The sequence below is a fragment of the Melitaea cinxia genome, chromosome 15 (assembly GCF_905220565.1).
Source record: "Melitaea cinxia chromosome 15, ilMelCinx1.1, whole genome shotgun sequence".
Classification (NCBI taxonomy): domain Eukaryota; kingdom Metazoa; phylum Arthropoda; class Insecta; order Lepidoptera; family Nymphalidae; genus Melitaea; species Melitaea cinxia.
The window spans coordinates 3127652-3147119 of NC_059408.1; the positions used below are offsets into that span (position 1 = coordinate 3127652).

The window sequence follows — 19468 nt, forward strand, 5'->3', positions numbered from 1 at the left end:
TCCTATGGTAAGACGATACGAGCAGCCTCTGAACACATGGTTCAGTGGCTCGGCGAGTGGACGCCGGACACGTGCTTCGTATTCTTCGATAGCGGTTGGTATACGCCGCCATGGTAGCAGTACGGGTAAGCAAGCGTAAAGCCTCTGCTATCATTATCATTACAGCCTATGCAGTCCACTGCTGGACATGGGCCTCCACAAGTTTGCGCCAAGCGTGGCGTGAACTCGTGTGTTTTGCCCGTGGTCGCCACGCTGGCTGGGTTCGTGGCCGCGGGGCTGGCTTTGTCATGCCGGGGGCGCTGCTGCCCATCTTCGGCCTGTGTATTTCGGGGCCAGCGGTTGGATGGTTGTCCCGCCACCGGTTGGCTTTTTGGGTTCCACGGTGGTGGCGGAACTGTGTTGTCCCTTGGTCGCCTCTTACGACACCCGCGGAAAAAGAGGGGGTGGCTATGTTCCTTAGTACCGTAGCCACACTGCTATATTTTTCATGAATTAGCAAGCTAACCAATTGCCGTATTTTACAGTAATGTACATGAATCGTGTATGTGAGATGCCTTTACGTGTGGTCACGCGTGTCGGCGTAGTCATGCGTGTGGTGGCTCCGTATATGGGTGCGGTGTGGTGCGGAGCTGTACACGTGCGATGGCACCTGTACGTTGCCAGCACGATGTGACAAATTGACCGTTTTGTTATTTGAGACAAGCGTAATACTGCCTCTGTCTGTTTTCTGTGATGGGTATTGCGTAATACTGCCTCTACCCAAGGGATATCGCGTAATACTGCCTCTGTCCCTGGATCACATAGTGGGTATCGCGTAATACTGCCTCTGCCCGTAAGGTAAAGTAAATGTTGTGTGATGGGTATTGCGTAATACAGCCTCTGCCCAAGGGATATCGCGTAATACTGCCTCTGTCCCTGGATCACATAGTGGGTATCGCGTAATACTGCCTCTGCCCGTAAGGTAAAGTAAATGTTGTGTTATGGGTATTGCGTAATACAGCCTCTGCCCAAGGGATATCGCGTAATACTGCCTCTGTCCCTGGATCACAGTGGGTATCGCGTAATACTGCCTCTGCCCGTAAGGTAAAGTAAATGTTGTGTGATGGGTATTGCGTAATACAGCCTCTGCCCAAGGGATATCGCGTAATACTGCCTCTGTCCCTGGATCACATCGTGGGTATCGCGTAATACTGCCTCTGCCCAAGGGATATCGCGTAATACTGCCTCTGTCCCTCGATCACATCGTGGGCATCGCGTAATACTGCCTCTGCCCGTAAGGTAAAGTAAATGTTGTGTGATGGGTATTGCGTAATACAGCCTCTGCCCAAGGGATATCGCGTAATACTGCCTCTGTCCCTGGATCACATCGTGGGTATCGCGTAATACTGCCTCTGCCCGTAAGGTAAAGTAAATATTGTGTGATGGGTATTGCGTAATACTGCCTCTGCCCAAGGGATATCGCGTAATACTGCCTCTGTCCCTGGATTACATAGTGGATATCGCGTAATACTGCCTCTGTCCGTTGATTACATAGTGGATATCGCGTAATACTGCCTCTGTCCCTGGATAACAAGTGGATATCGCGTAATACTGCCTCTGTCCCTGGATCACATGATGGATATCGCGTAATACTGCCTCTGTCCGTTGATTACATAGTGGATATCGCGTAATACTGCCTCTGTCCCTGGATCACATAGTGGATATCGCGTAATACTGCCTCTGTCCCTGGATCACATGATGGATGTCGCGTAATACTGCCTCTGTGCCAACTGTTGATTAAACTCATATTTTGTTATTTATTTCTCGTGAACAGAGTCTGCTACAGACGATGAATGTGACAATGCTCAGCTTGGGCCTTCGACGGCTCCCGCTACTGCTTCCCCTGGAGTTCTCCCTGGAGACGGCGAGCTCGAATCCTTATCAGCGTCCACCGACTAGCCAGCGCTCGTGGTGAAAATGTGCACCGGGGACGGCGCACGGTCAGGAGAGGCCGTGTTAGCATAATCTCGATTATTTTAATACGTTTCGTGACGTTATGCAACAGTGTTAATAAAAATAATTCCCTACCCGCTAATACGTTTTGTAACGTCATGCAACAACGTCAATAAAAACAGTCCCTACCTGTTCAGAGGGCTCTTTTGCTTCTCGGCTTTCGGAACGATAGGTCGTTGTTTCATGACGAGTGCGTTGATCATTTTTATATTCAAAGTAATGGTTGTTTGCTTGGTTAATTTAAATTGTAATTCTCGGTCATTATTTTCGATTAAGTTAGTGGTTAAGGTTAATTTTTGTGATAATTGTTATATTTGTAAAAATGAGTAATAAATAGAAGTTAAGTGTTCGGTTTTCTGTCTTTTTTTTTTTAAATAAATAAGTTTGTTTCTCCTAAAAATACAAATTTCACTAATTTTTATATTAAACTAGCTACTGACTACGACTTCATCCGCGTTGAATAATTACTTGAAAAAACCCCCGATTTTGAAACATTCTTCCTTAGTGCTCCGCTCCTGTTGATCTTGGCGCGATGGTTTATATTGCCTACCTCGATAAATGGGCTATCTAACGCTGAAAGAATTTTTCAAATCAGACCAGTAGTTCCTGAAAGTAGCCCAGGATGCCCTGGTAGGCATTTCAAGACCGTATGTCGGTTTCAGCACTTAGGGGTGCAATACAGACTAAAACAGAGTTTTGACAATCATTAAGAAACGTACGAGTAAGTAACATAAACATAAAATATTAAAGTATTTAAATCAGAGTTTGGATTATATGTTGGCAGTTCATTGTATGTTATGTATTGTTCATGTAAGGAAGTTCATTGTATATCTATTTTGAGACGCCGTACACCGCTTTGCTCAAACACGCTATAATATGCCTAATATTTTTTTTTTTCGTGTCTTATTGATCGATATCAATTCAATGTGTAACATAAATAAAATAGCTATGTCTTATACTCGGACATCGCGACCTCCATGTACCTCGTTTTCGCATTTTAGTTCTATATCACAAAAAAATATGACTAGTAACATTAAAAAAAAAACACCGGCCAAGTGCGAGTCGGACTCGCGCACCGAGGGTTCCGTACAAACAAAATTATGAAAAGATAAGAAAAGATAGATAAGAAAATTTTTCAGTTATCTGTGCTACAAGACGTTGCTCCGTCGTCGAATAACAAAATTTTGAGTTCACGGGAAGTACCCTGCAATTTTGATTTCCTTGGGAGTGTCGAAAATTTGCAGCATAAGCGGATGTATCTTTTGATTGCGTTGGCTTTTAGAACTTTGATTTTTTCACAGCTCTAAGGGACAGTAGACCTGAGTATTTGATATGAATTTCAGCTTGATACCTTCACGCGTTCTTGAGAAAAAGTGATCAAACACAGTGATCCTATAGGGGTTCCGTTTTTACCTTTTGAGGTACAGAACCCTAAAAATTGCTTTTAAACTACTTGTTAGTCTACGAATATGACAATAATTAAACTGTGCCCTGACTAAACTGAAATTGCATCTTGGCATAAGTATACGAAGGCAAGTACAGAGAAGTTGATAGTAAAAATACAATGATGGGATTTACATCTAAAATATTTTAAATAATAAATAATTTTACCAACGACATCGACTGGAGTTTTGATGAAGGATTTCTTGGGTCGACTGATTCAATAGGAATCTGAGCGTCAATCTACAAGGAACCATTGCTATGCTTTAAATAATGCATTGGTTCTGGCACCTAAAACAAAATTAACACGGGTAAATGATTAATAAAGGTTTTCGGTATGATATTAGTCTTCGAACGTAATAATAAACTGTGCCCAGACCAAAGTTGACATGGCATCATGACTCAGATGAAATCAACTCCAGACAGGACTATTCTCGCACCTGTTATGTAAACCAGAGAAATGTAGTTCTCTGGATAACGTCGTGGGTGCGTAATTGGTGGTAAAACTAAAGAATCTTTAATGAATCAAGTACTCGCGGCTTCAATTGAAATATCACAACCACGGTTGTAAGATTATTATGTAGTGAGAGACCTTAAGGAATTTCTGGTTCAAAGTTTTCTTATATCTATTAATAATTGAACTTAACAATAGTATGACTAAAGATTTTATCGTTACTTTAATCTACTTAAATAAAAATGAACAACTCAACCGATTCGAACAAATTCATTTTTTTGTATGTTTCTTAATGCCCGCGGAAGGTTATAATATTAAAAAAATAAAATAAAATAAATCTATATCGATAAATATCTTTTAACTTTTGACAAAACGAAATCCGTCAGCTAGGGCAGCTAATTATTCAATAAAGTTGAATATGTCCCTATTCTAAGCACCATTCTTTATAGAAAACCTCTTCTCATCTAGGAACTAGACATCACGTTCAAAGTTGATGGATAGCCTAGTAGGATTTCTGATATAGTATCTCAAAATATAAAGTAACACGCAAAATACGTAAAATAAATGTTCAGGAATAATAGAATGGAAGAACGAAATAACATACAGTTTAAGAGCTACAATTATATAGAACATCTTCATTTAAGCGAACGCATCGAATGACTCACACATCACAGGCAATAGCGGGTAGTTACAGTTTTTAACAGACTTAAAAAAAACTAACCTTACAAAGATCCTAAGCCTTATTTTTGTACTGACAGTCAGATTTGTGTGATTCGGTATCACTCAAAGACCTTAAAGCCAACGTAGATAGTGTCTCCTGTGTTAACTTTAGCGATGGAAACCTGAAACATAAATTAACAACGTCAAGGAGTTTATGATATAATATAAAAGTACGTATTTACTAAGCATTTTATTTAAGCTCAGTTGTATAGTATATACGTAGTATATACTTTAACATAATAATAATTAACAAACAATGAGCTGTGCCCTGACTATACTTGAACTAGCATTTAAATAAAATGTAGCGAACGAGGTACAGGACTACTCTAGCACCCGTCGTAATAACCAGAAAAAATGTTATCTTCTGATTTGCATTTGAGGTGCGATTTGTAAAAATACCAAGTTAAAATTATACATCTTGTCTTAAATGAAATACTTACCGACTACAATTAAAAATAAAATCCATCAAGGAATCCATGTCTATGGTTGGTTTTGGATTGATGTAACTAAAAAAAAACTAAAAGCTGACAAAGATAAATCTCTGATTCCTGAAACAAAAGTAAACAATTTTAAGTAATTTATAAAAAAAAAAAACTATTCCGAGTTGACGTAAATCATCTTAATTACCTTTCCCTAATTTAAGATCAGCTCAAATCGTTATCAATAATTAATGATTAAGACCGGAATCATTTTCAGCGTAAGTAGCTTCCGTTCGATCAAAAATGTACGTACATATATATACGATACGAGATGTAGTAAATTTAAATGTCAGCTAAATCGCATAACAAACTCACAAACAATTAACTGTGAATTGATTGAACTTGAATAAAATGCAGCTAACTAATACCTGTCTCAACACCAGAATAATATTTTTCTCGAATTTTCATAGTCACCAATATTTTAATGAAAAATAGGATATTTACCATGTTCGTCAAAGGTTATTTTGAGGTCCCAATATTGTGGGATTGTTGCATAGCCAGAGGAGAGAAATTCAACCACTCGATGTCCGTGACGAATTTTGAATAAGTTGATCCACTTAACATAGATATGATATTGAGCTGCGACTGGCACCTAAAACCAAAATTGATTGATAGAATTAGGTTAGTAATAAATACAAATTTCACTAATTTTTATATTAAACTAGCTACTGACTACGACTTCATCCGCGTTGAATAATTACTTGAAAAAACCCCCGATTTTGAAACATTCTTCCTTAGTGCTCCGCTCCTGTTGATCTTGGCGCGATGGTTTATATTGCCTACCTCGATAAATGGGCTATCTAACGCTGAAAGAATTTTTCAAATCAGACCAGTAGTTCCTGAAAGTAGCCCAGGATGCCCTGGTAGGCATTTCAAGACCGTATGTCGGTTTCAGCACTTAGGGGTGCAATACAGACTAAAACAGAGTTTTGACAATCATTAAGAAACGTACGAGTAAGTAACATAAACATAAAATATTAAAGTATTTAAATCAGAGTTTGGATTATATGTTGGCAGTTCATTGTATGTTATGTATTGTTCATGTAAGGAAGTTCATTGTATATCTATTTTGAGACGCCGTACACCGCTTTGCTCAAACACGCTATAATATGCCTAATATTTTTTTTTTCGTGTCTTATGTGATCGATATCAATTCAATGTGTAACATAAATAAAATAGCTATGTCTTACACTCGGACATCGCGACCTCCATCTACCTCGTTTTCGCATTTTAGTTCTATATCACAAAAAAATATGACTAGTAACATTAAAAAAAAACACCGGCCAAGTGCGAGTCGGACTCGCGCACCGAGGGTTCCGTACAAACAAAATTATGAAAAGATAAGAAAAGATAGATAAGAAAATTTTTCAGTTATCTGTGCTACAAGACGTTGCTCCGTCGTCGAATAACAAAATTTTGAGTTCACGGGAAGTACCCTGCAATTTTGATTTCCTTGGTAGTGTCGAAAATTTGCAGCATAAGCGGATGTATCTTTTGATTGCGTTGGCTTTTAGAACTTTGATTTTTTCACAGCTCTAAGGGACAGTAGACCTGAGTATTTGATATGAATTTCAGCTTGATACCTTCACGCGTTCTTGAGAAAAAGTGATCAAACACAGTGATCCTATAGGGGTTCCGTTTTTACCTTTTGAGGTACAGAACCCTAAAAATTGCTTTTAAACTACTTGTTAGTCTACGAATATGACAATAATTAAACTGTGCCCTGACTAAACTGAAATTGCATCTTGGCATAAGTATACGAAGGCAAGTACAGAGAAGTTGATAGTAAAAATACAATGATGGGATTTACATCTAGAATATTTTAAATAATAAATAATCTTACCAACGACATCGACTGGAGTTTTGATGAAGGATTTCTTGGGTCGACTGATTCAATAGGAATCTGAGCGTCAATCTACAAGGAACCATTGCTATGCTTTAAATAATGCATTGGTTCTGGCACCTAAAACAAAATTAACACGGGTAAATGATTAATAAAGGTTTTCGGTATGATATTAGTCTTCGAACGTAATAATAAACTGTGCCCAGACCAAAGTTGACATGGCATCATGACTTAGATGAAATCAACTCCAGACAGGACTACTCTCGCACCTGTTATGTAAACCAGAGAAATGTAGTTCTCTGGGTAACGTCGTGGGTGCGTAATTGGTGGTAAAACTAAAGAATCTTTAATGAATCAAGTACTCGCGGCTTCAATTGAAATATCACAACCACGGTTGTAAGATAATTATGTAGTGAGAGACCTTAAGGAATTTCTGGTTCAAAGTTTTCTTATATCTATAAATAATTGAACTTAACAATAGCGACACTGAAGAATTTATCGTTATTTTAATTTATATGAATAAAAATGAGTGTTGCTAAGCGCATAACTCGAGAATGGCTCGACGAATTCAGCTAATTTAATGTTTTTTTTTTGTATGTTCCTTAAGGCTCAAGGAAGGTTTTAATGCTAAAAAAAAATAAAATATATATACATATATAAATCTATGTTCATAAAAATCTATTAACTTTTGACATAACCAAGTCTATCCGGGCAGCTAGTAATTCATTAAATTTAAATATTTCCCTATTCTAAACACTATGCTTTTTAGAAAACCTTTTCTCATGTAGGAACTAAACATCACGTTAAAAGTTAACGGATAACCTAGTAGGTTTTCTAATGTGATAATTAAAACTATATAGTAACACGAAATACGAGAAGTTCAGTAATAATAGTATGAAAAACGAATAGGCATATGTAAGAGATATAGATATAGACAACATCTTCATGTAAGCGGACGCATCGAATGACATCCACAGGCAATAGCGGGTATTAACAGAATCTATTACATCGCTCTCAGTTTATAACGGACTTCAAAAAAAAAACAATCTTACAAAGATTCTAAGCCTTATTTTTGTGCAGACAGTCAGACCAACAGATCAGTCGTGTCACAGTGTAAATTGTGATTTACAGAAATTAAAGTAAATGTGACAAAAGAAAAAACTCAGAAGTAAAAAAATAATAGTGGAGATACATATATGTGCAGAAAATCAAACTTACCGGCTACAATGGAAAAAAATCCAATGGAGATATCGATGCCGGTGGTGTGTTTATGTGACTCGGTGTCACTAAAAGACCTTAAAGTCAACGTAGACAATGCCTCCGATATCGTCAACTTTAGCAATGGAAACCGATACCTGAAACAAAAATTAACAACGTCAGGAAATTTATAATATAAAAACTACGTATTTACTACGCATTTCATTTAAACTCCATTGTATAACAATTATGAAAAATATCTAGTTTAGTATATACTTTTACATAATTATAATTAACAAATAACGAGCTGTGCCGCCCTGACTATACTTGATCTAGCATTTGAATAAAATGCAGCGAACGAGGTACAGGACTACTCTAGCACCCGTCGTGACAACCAAAAAAAATGTTATCTTCTGATTTGCATTTGAGGTGCGATTTGTAAAAGTACATACATACGTACATTCATATAATCACGCCTCATTCCCGTAGGGGTAGGCAGAGACCAGTTTTTTCCACTAGCTACGATCCTTACATACTTCTTTCGATTCGTCCACTTTCATCATTCCCTTCATACATGCTCTTCGGTTTAGGGTACTCCTGACCCGGCCTTTTGTCAAGACGTCCCTTATTTGGTCTCGGAACGTCCGCTTTTTTTTTTTTTAGTGTGGGGAAAATCCTCATGGGCCTATCCGCCAAGCCACCTATGTGGCGGGGTCGTGGGGATGCTGTAGCATGTTTCCGCAAACTCCACCGGCGCTTGCCCTTACGGGCCCACTGCGGTGCAAAGCACTCGGAAGGCGCGCTCAAACACAAAGCGCGCTCTCCCCGACTTGGAACCGTGCAATGCGGACGACGAATCTCCCGACCCATCGCCCGCTTGGCCCCCGCGGGCGGGGAGAAACCATTCACTCTGTTTCCTGCATTCACTCTTCTTTCAAGATCACTCTCACACTTTCCATCTCTTGTAAGCTTTGAACTCAGATACACAACTACATTCACCTGTTCAATTTGTTCATCTCCAATCATGATATTGCAGTCTGTCACTGCCTCATGTCTTTCAAACACCATCACTTTAATCTTCTTTACATTCATCTTCATTCCTTTTCTTACAAAAGCTCAACTCATAGCAGTTGCCATCTTCTGCAACTCCTCGGCCGAAGACGCAAGTAACACTTGGTCATCAGCATAGAGAAGAAATTTGACGAGTAACTGATTCATTCTCAGCTCACTTTCATTCTCTTTTAAATCTGTCAAACAATTGTCCATGAACAGATTAAACAGCCACGGTAATGCTACACATCCCTGTCTAACACCTTTTTCAATATTAAACCATTAAGTGTATGGCCCATTTATCTTCACACAAGCACTAGAATCCTTATAAAAAGATTGCAATTCTCGTGTGAGGATACTGCTCACACCATTTACGGACAATGCTGACCACAATTCAATCCCCATCACTCCATCATAGGCTTTTTCTAGATTCACGAATGCACAATAGACTTTCTTTTAAGCCAAACACTTTTCGAATATGCAACGCAAAGAAAAAACCTGATCCGTACATCCCATTCCCTTTCTAAATCCCGCTTGTGCATCCCATACTTTTTAGTCTGTTTCATTCACAACCCTTTCAATCAACAATTTTGCATACAATTTAACGAAGAAGCTGAGGAGGCTTATATCGCGGTAATTTATGCAGTCCTGCCGTGACCCTTTTCCTTAGTACAATGGGACGATTAACTTATTGAAAAGGTCGTACAGCTGGCTAGCCACTATGCCCTGTCTAGCCTTCAGCATTTCGACGGTAATCCTGTCATACCCTGCAGCCTTACCTAATCTCATACTTTTCAACGCTTTCACTATGTCATCCATGCTTATCTCACTTTCAACATTTATACTCGCTTCCATGGAAGGTGCCGTATGTTGTACCTGGACTTTCTCTCTTTCAAACAAACTTTCAAAAAACTCTTTCGTCTCTTTAACACATACACATTTGTAAAAATACCAAGTTATAATTATACATAACTTTTCTAAATTAAAAATTTAACGGCTATACCGAAAAATAAAATCCATCAAGGAATCCATGTCTATGGTTGGTTTTGGATTGATGTTACAAAAAAAAAAAAAAGCTTTTAAGCTGTCATTGATAAATGTCTGATTCTTGAACCAAAAACAAATAATATTAAGTAATTTATAAAAAAAAGCTGGTTCGAGTTGATGCAAATCACCTTAGTTACCTTTCTCTAATTTGAAATTAGCTCAGATCGCTATTATTTTATTTATTTATTTAGGATCACCAGTAATTGTTAATACTAATTACACAATAACGTAAACCTAATCTTAATAAATATCTTACAGCTAAGTGTTACAATTTTTTAAGGTGAACACCACATGCACAAAGAAGCGTTACATTCCAATATAAAAAAAAAACATAAAAAAAACATTTCAAAATGTATAAAAATCAACAGTCACCAATTATATATAAGAAGTAGCGATCTTAACAACAATAGGTCCATGTCTCGCACAATTCCCGTCTGAGCTTGGTAAATGAGTCAGGAAAAACGTCGATATTAGTTACGTTAAGGAGTCTGGACAACTTCAGTACCAATAAGTTGGCACACAGAGTTGTTTTGCGAAAGGGCGGGCACAGCAGAATAATAGGAGTTCGAGGATAAGTTCACAAGTGCACACGGAACTGGAATCTCTCAAGCGAGTCTGGACAATTTATGGCATTTTGTAAAAATTTTAGATAGAAGATTATTATTTACAACATAGAAGCTTCGACGTTGTAAAAACGACTTGATCCAAGGAAGTAGCGATCCACTAATTCCATAGGCAGATAATTTGCGTATAAGTATGTCATGCGTAACTCTGTCAAATGCTTTACTGAAATCAGTATATAGGACATCAATTTCCTTATTTCTGTCCATTGCCTCAACAAGGGTGTCAGTGAATAGATGGTCGGAGAGATGGTGACTTAAATGATTAAATAAGAAAGGGTACACAAGTGCCTCAAAATTTTTGGGAAACACTGATAGAATTGAGATAGGTATGTAGTTTAAAACTACTTCTACCTTGTCAGACTAAAAATGTGGAATACTTTACGATTTTGCGTGTCATCCTTGCGCAGGGGCCATGCTAATCTATCAATAATTAATGATTAAAATCGGAATCAATTTCAGGGTCTTCTTCTCGACCTTCTGCTCGATAAAGTATATACGATACGATTCGAGACGCAGTGAATTTATATATCAGCTAATTCGCATAATAAATATGAAATATATTTAGCTTAATAAATATTTTATGTTACAATAACCCACAAACAATGAACTGTGAACTGATTGAACTTGAATAAAATGCAGCAAACGAGGTACACAGGACTACAATAGCATCTATATCAACACCAGAATAATATTTTTCTCGATTTTTTTAAAACTTTCATAGTCACCAATATTTTAATGTAAAATAGGATATTTACCATGTTCGTTATAGGTTATTTTGAGATCCAAATATCGTTGGACTGTTGCATAGCCAGAGGAGAGAAATTCAACCACTTGATGACCACGACGAATTTCGAATAAGTTGATCCACTTAACAGATATGTGGAGCTGCGACTTGCACCTAAATAAAATTTAATAGAATCAAGTCAGTAATAAATACAAATTTCATTAATATTTATATCAAACTAGCTGCCCGGACACACGTCTTCTTAGAACAAGAGAGGCGTCCTCTTCTGTCAAAAGTTAATAGTAATAATTAAATAAATGTTACGTTTTCAGAGTGATCACTTTGCTTTTATTTTATTTTTTAATTTGTTATATATATATTTTTTTTTGTATTACTAAAACCTTTCGTGGGTTTTAGGGAACATACAAAAAAAATAAATTAGCCGAATTAGTCGAGCCATTCTCGAGTTATACGCTTAGTAACATTCATTTTTATTTTTATATATAGATATAAAAGACTAGTAACATCTATAAACTCTAACTTTCAAATTAATAATAAGCTGTGCCCTGACCAAACCTAAAATTGCATCATAAATAAATGCAATTAGCGCGAATCAGGACTACTCTTGCACCCAAATGATAAAACCGGAAAAATAAGTTTTCTGGTTCGCGTCCCAGGTGCGGACTTGTTAATAAAACTACCAAACTTTAATGCGTTACACCTAATATCTCTATCTAACTCTTCACTAATAGTCGTGGCTTAGAACTACATAATTGTGACAACCAACACTGTATGTACTAAACAAGACGACGCAAGGAATTAAAGAATTGATGTGAAGTTGATTACTTTTTTGCTGAAAGGTTATTTATCCAACCGCTCACAATACCTAGAAATTATAAACGCACCGTAATTTTATTTGCCGATGACACTACAATGACCATCAGCCAAAAAGATACGAATGACACAAAAATTGAAGCTACTTCAACACTAACAAAAATCACAGTGGCACAAAAAAAAACTTAAAATAAATTTATCTCAAACAAAGTTCATAAAATTTCAAACTAATAGTAACACTATTTCCAAACTTGACATTAACTACAATAACTCGCCCATTGATATTGCCGTTGATTGGTACCCGCGTTATTTTGCTATCATGCGTATATCCAAAAAGTTGACGTGTAACATAATATATGTTTAATCAATTCTTTTAATTATAATAGTATTCAAATAAGACTTCAAAAGATATTTAATTTATAGTCTTAGTCTTCTCTATAAAAGTTTTTATAAGTAGTTATAAAGAGTAAGCGCTTCCAATATTTTTATTTTGTGAAAATAAAGCAGCCTCCTTACAAGCAAAAATAACGGCACAAGAATTAGGAAAACAAAATAAACGAAAAAAAGCCACTCATAACTACGATGTACTTCGGACACACGTCTGTAAAAATAATATGTAAAAAAGTATATGTCATGTAAAAATAACTCAGACTAACCGGCTACGATGAGAAAAATTCCGGCGACGAATCTCATACTCATATCTCTTTGATACCTTGATGACTACCACCACAGAGTCGTTTTGCCCTTTGACCCTGCAAATTTGACCAAAAATTTGTAAAATCGGTTGAAGGGCCAACATGAAAATGGTTTGCACTAAACAGTTCAGCTTTCTATCTCTTCGGCATATCAAACTAAACATATCTTAAGCCATCTCACATATAAAACATCATATAATATATAAGTATAGGTTTTTAAATGAATACAATTAATAAACAGATAGTAAACTATAAACTGCTGTGTGGTTATGGCATTAAAAAATATAGCCACCCCTTCTCTTCCCGTGGGTGTCGTAAGAGGAGACTAAGGGATAGCACAGTTCCACTACTACCTTGGAGCTTAAAAAGCCGACCAATGGCGGGATAACCATCAGACTGCTGGCTTTGAAATATACAGGCCGAAGACGGGCAGCAGCGTCTTCGGTGCGACAAAGTCAGCCCTGCGGTCACCAACCCGCCTGCCCAGCGTGGTGACTATGAGCAAAATACATGAGTTCACGGCATTTTTGGCGTGAACTTGTGGAGGCCTATGTCCAGTAGTGGACTGCGAAAGGCTTATGTGAGTGAGTGAGAAACCATAAACTGTAAGCTTTTAAGCACTAGTTTTTTGTCATCAAAATTATCTCTTGCTTGATGTTTAAACAAAAAAATTAAGAGTTGTATGTAATATAGTCTTTGAAACAACAAATGCCGAAATACGTATGTGATATGTGGGTCACGTATTTTTTTTATTACACTAACATTATAAAATCGAAGTACTTGTCGTGAAGACGACAAGTAAACTTTTGCTTTAGAAAACGTTAACATATATGTATATTAACCACGGACTTTCTAAACAAATAACTAAAATTATTAAAATACAAAAAATACAAAATGTACCCTAACAAACTTTGCTAGCATCTAATGAAAATGTAGCTACAGCTTGCAAGGATTACTATTGCACCCAAAGCGAAAACCAGAAAAATATTATTCTCTGATTTCTGACATTGGGGCGAATTACTTAATTTGCCCAAATTAAAAACGAAATTAGTATATTAATAATAAAGACTTACCAGCAGATATGTCGAAGTCCTTATGAAGTGGTTGATGGCCAATCTTGATTTTAAATCTATTAATTTATTTATTTAATGTTGCTTTGATAGAGAGCTTGTACCTAAAATAAAAATTATTAGCATTAGGTAATTATCAAGTATAAAATAAACACAATGGTTTTAAGCATTACACAAAGATGAAATGTCAGAGCAGATAAACAAACACGAATAAATCGGCAATATTTATATAAGAAATATATGAGTTGTGATAATTTGTGTATATTTTATTACGTTAAATAAAATTTAATGTTTCTTTTAAACTGTTCCTTATTGCTTCTAAACCTGCATCTAAACAAAATTCAGTTAGAGTTAGAAAGGACTACTCTTGCACTCAGTTCAAAAACCAGAAAAATGTCTTCTGATTATGACTCCGAGTGCAAATTTGGTGCAATACCCAAATTTAACAATTCAGCTGTCGTTCCTTTTGCAAACCATGCGACTTCAAACTTCTCTGAAACTTATTTGTAATTTGGATATATTATAAGATTTAATTTGTTTATGTAATTCTTATAAAATCCGTTGAAAATTATATAATACTATATTTCTAATGCTTCTTCGCTGTCATATTGTTGTTTTGTTTCTGCAAGTTAAATAAGACTGATCTGTCATCAGTTGTGTCTCTAAGTGGTAACGTAGACATTTTTTAGAAATAATTGGCAACGGTTAATGCAACAAAAGACAGAACCCGATAGCAGAAAAAAAGAATAGTCAAGATACATATGTGTGAAGTAAACCAAACTTACTGGATACAATGAAAAAGTATTCCAATGAAGATATCGATGCTGCTGATGGATTTGGTTCGGTGTCACTAAACGACTTTAAAGCCAATTTAGACAATATTACACTTTCACTTTTTTTCTTGTCGACATCGTCAACTTCAGCAATGGAAACCGATAGCTGAAACAAAAATTAACAACGTCAAGGAGTTTATAATATAAAAACTACGTATTTACTGCGTATTTTATTTAAGCTCAGTTGTATAAAAATTATGAAAAATATCTAGTTTAATAAATATTTTACATAATAATAATTATATAATAATGAACTGTGCCCTGACTATACTTGAACTAGCATTTGAATAAAATGCAGCAAACGAGGTACAGGACTACTCTAGCACCGCTGGTAACAACCAGAAAAAATGGTATCTTCTGATTTGCATTTGAGGTGCAATTTGTAAAAATACCAAGTTAAACTTTTTTACTCACTCAAAATCAATCGTTATCGATAATTATGATTAAAAGCGGAGTCAATTTCAGCGCCAGTAACTTCCGCTCGATCAATTTTTATGCAAAATAGGATATTTACTATGTTCGTTATAGGGTATTTTGAGATCCCGATATTATGGGACTTTTGCATAGCCAGTGGAGAGAAATTCAACCACTTGATGACCGTGACAAATTTCGAATAAGTTGATCCACTTAACAGAGATATGATATTGGACTGCGACTTGCACCTAAAACCAAAATTAATAGAATTAAGACAGTAAAAATTACTTTCATCAATTTTTATATCAAATATAAAAGATATATAAAATTTAATAACTCATAACTTTCAAATTAATAATAAACTGTACCCTGACAAAATTTAAAATTGTATCATGAATAAATGCAATTAGCGCGAATCAGGATTATACTTGCACCCATATAATAAAACCAGAAAAATAGTCTCATGGTTCGCGTCCCAGGTGCGTATTTGTTAATAAAACTACCGAACTTTAATGCGTTATACATAATACTCTAACTCTTTACTAACACTAGTGGCTTAGAACTAAATATGGCAACCGTAACTGTGTGTACTAAGCAGAACGACTACAAGGAATCAAAGAATTGATGAAAAGTTGATTACTTGTTTATTAACAATCAACTAATCCCGTTTAACTTTACCACTAGTCGCCTTCGTTACTAAATTAATATTAATACTTATATACCTTAATTGTATTGTATTGTATTGTTGTGGGCTCGGTTTTCCGCATTTAGGACACAAAGGTGGTCCGTTATGCGTAAAAAGAGGGCTGACTAATTCAGCCAGCCCAGCTCCTTCCTGAAAAGCTCAGCAGCCTCTTGGGGCATTCACAAGCTTCTCGGAGCGTCCTTATTTTCTTAAGGATGGTAGCCCGGGGTGCGGCCAGTCCCTCGCATTCCAGCAACCTTTGTATTGGACCCCTGTCGTGTGATCCACTATGTCCTTTTATCCACTGGAGGATTACCTCATTATGTGAGGATAATACTTCCAGGGTTTGATGATATTCGTATATAAGACTAGAGTTGGTCGAATTGCTCTCTAGAGCTTTAAGTACAACCATGCTGTCCGACAGAATACGTATGTTGCAATCCCTAATGCCTTTTGACAGGACGGCGGTGACTGCGTGAGTTATCGCAACACACTCACATTGGAAGATGCAGCTGTGTTGGCCCAGCGTTAGTGATAAATTGATATTAAGGTCTTGCGAGTACACTCCGGCACCGGAGCCGGACCCCATTTTGGAACCATCCGTGTAAATGCAGACGTCGCGTATGCCGGACTGGTCTCTTTCAGCCTCAAATTGTTTTATATGGTATTTCGTTTCGAAAATATGTTGTTTGGGAATCCTATCACGTGGAGCAGCAAATAGTGACTCATAGCTCACAAGGTTGCTCCAAAGTTTATTGTGTGGACCCTCCTGGTTTCACCACAAGCCCAAGTGTTCAGCCTGAAAGCTGACATAGCCGCCTTCTGTTGTGTAAACAGATCAAGCGGTGCCAGGTCAAGCATAACCTCAAGAGCTGCCGTGCGGGCGGTACGCGTGCAGCCAGAGATTGCAGAGTATGCTATTCTCTGAAACCGCTGGAACTTATTTTTAACGGTTGTAAGTTCTGTTCTCTGCCACCAGATTATCGCACCGTAGGTGATTATAGGCCTGACAATGGTTTTGTAAAGCCATAGAATAATTGTAGGTGATATGCCCCAGCTTTTGCCAAGGAGCCGTTTGCATTCGCAGAGGATTATGCTGGCGTAGTTGATTTTTGAGTCTAAATGCCTGTTCCAAAGAAGTTTGCTATCCAGGATTACTCCAAGATACTTGACCTTCTTGGTCAGGGCAAGACTGGTGCCAAATAATTTAGGGAGTTTAAGGTTCCCTAAATTCCGTTTATTTGTGAACAAGTTCCGTCTTTCCGGGGTTCACTGGTAGTTCGTGGTCTATACACCACTGTTCAACGACTTTTAATGCGACCATCATTTGGCCGCAGACCGTCCTCTCAGAAGGTTCACTGAGTAGTACAGTTAAGTCGTCTGCATAGCCCACTGTGAGAAATCTGCGGTCATTGAGCAAGGTGATCAGTGCGTCGATCACTATGTTCCACAGAAGTGGGGAAAGGACCCCCCTGCGGACACCCCCTCGCAACAACGCCTCTAGTTGTTTCATTCACAGTTAATTGGATGGCCCTGTACTTTAGCATGCTGTCAATCCACCCGGCAATTGTGTTATTGACTCCATGCTTAGTCGGGGGCCCGGCTGATGCTGGTAAACTTAGTTTTATCAAAGGCCCCATCAATATCGATAAAGGTGCCTAGGGTTGATGTTTTGTGGTGGAGATTGCCCTCTATGTAGAAAATAACCTTATGTAGGGCAGAGTCCGTTGATTTGCCCATTGAATAGGCGTGCTGGTTGGGATTCAGAGGTTGCTCAACTAGAGTTGTGCTCCTCAGCTCCCGATCTATTATCCTTTCCAGAACTTTCAATAGAAAGGAGGTAAGGCTAAAATAATGATTCACGACCTTGTGTGCGTAGATACAAGTGTGTGGGTATTTAGAAGTAACTTACCTCCAATGTTGCTTAGACCGCAGATCCTCCCCTTCCTGATCCACGGCTCCTGGATCAGGGCCACGGTCTTCGTTTTTCCTTCCAGCAATCTGCGTAGGTTAGCCGTCGCAGACTAGCTATGCTAGAGGTTAGCTTGGGTGATGAGAAGTTGGGTTTTAGGTGGAGCTGGCAGCGCCATCATCACTCGATAGGATGGCCTCGTCAAGATCACCTGACTCATCCTTAGAGAGATCACCCAGGTCTATTTGGGGACCCTCCTCAGACGAGCCGGTGTCGACGACAGGCTCCTTACTAGAGCCCGGCTGTCCCTCCACCATTTTGTTTGCTGCACTGCCTAGGTTGCAAGGGACTTTCTCGTCCGCATCGAGATTCGACAGTGCGGTAGTGCGGTCTTCGGGGAAGCGAGCGTAGATGTTACCGAATTTGTAGTAGACTCTACGCTCGCTCCCTCTCAGTTTCTCCGCGTCATCCTCTAGGATGCCAAGGAGGAGATACATAGAAGTCTTCTCCTCCGTTGGCACCGCGTTGTAGAGCGCCCAGTTGGAGACGCGGTACTGCGGAGTCTCCTCCGGGTCCACCTGCGGGATCAAGAGCCCCACTTTGACGCGCCGCGGGATCTCAGACTGCTTCCTAACAACCAGTCTGGTTCCCGCGTGAGGTGACAAGATCCTCCCTATGGAGCGATGAAGCCACTGAAGGGCAAAATCGTCCCTGCACCACATCTTAAGGGAGCCCTCATTGTGGAAGGCTTTTCCCCTAAACTGCGGCGCAGCGACGGGTGTTGCGGAAGTGCTGGGCGAGAATATTTCCTCGCTCATCACCCCCTGCAACTGCCTCTCAATGGCCTCAGCCTACTCTTTTGAGAGGTTGTGATAGGGCTCCATCATAATCGCGACGCAGTAGTCATTTGACTTTAACGCGTCCGCGTATTTGATGGAGCCGGTAGTATGGGTTGGCTTGCGACGTTTGCCACTACCCTGGGATGTAAAGGAGTCATCCGATCGGTTCCGCTTCGCGGGTTTTGACTGACTTGGATGCTCCCCGTGGCTCACCTTCGTCGCGTTCTTTTTTCGGCGCCTGGCTCGTTTGGTTTTGGAGGCGCTGGCAGCAGCAGTTGCCACAACCTCCGACGGTGCCCCCACAGGTGCAGCTGGCCCGGCTACGCCAGGGGCCTGCGCAACACTGACAGGGGCAGCGTGGGTCCTTTCGGTCCCTTCGGCAGCTTCTAGCGGCCTACTCCCGCCATCAGTCGGGCGTTGCGCTCGCCGCGCCTCCGCACGGGCCCCCCCCTTCCCCGCCCGCTTCCCCTTGCGAGCCGACACCTTGTCACGTTTTTGGATCTCTCTTCTCTTAACAGCCACCAGGTTCCAACAAGACTCGTCCTGCCAGGGTTGGGTGGCTGTCGGCATTGCTGCCTTCAGAGAAGTGAGGTCAAATGGTACTTGTACCTGCCTCA

The 19468-nt window shown here is 38.9% G+C and overlaps 1 pseudogene; it reads right to left on the reverse strand.

Moving 5' to 3' along the window:
* Window positions 1–11207: 11207 nt before the first annotated feature.
* LOC123660740 lies at window positions 11208–11302 on the reverse strand (annotated as a pseudogene).
* Between the last annotated feature and the right edge of the window lie 8166 nt (window positions 11303–19468).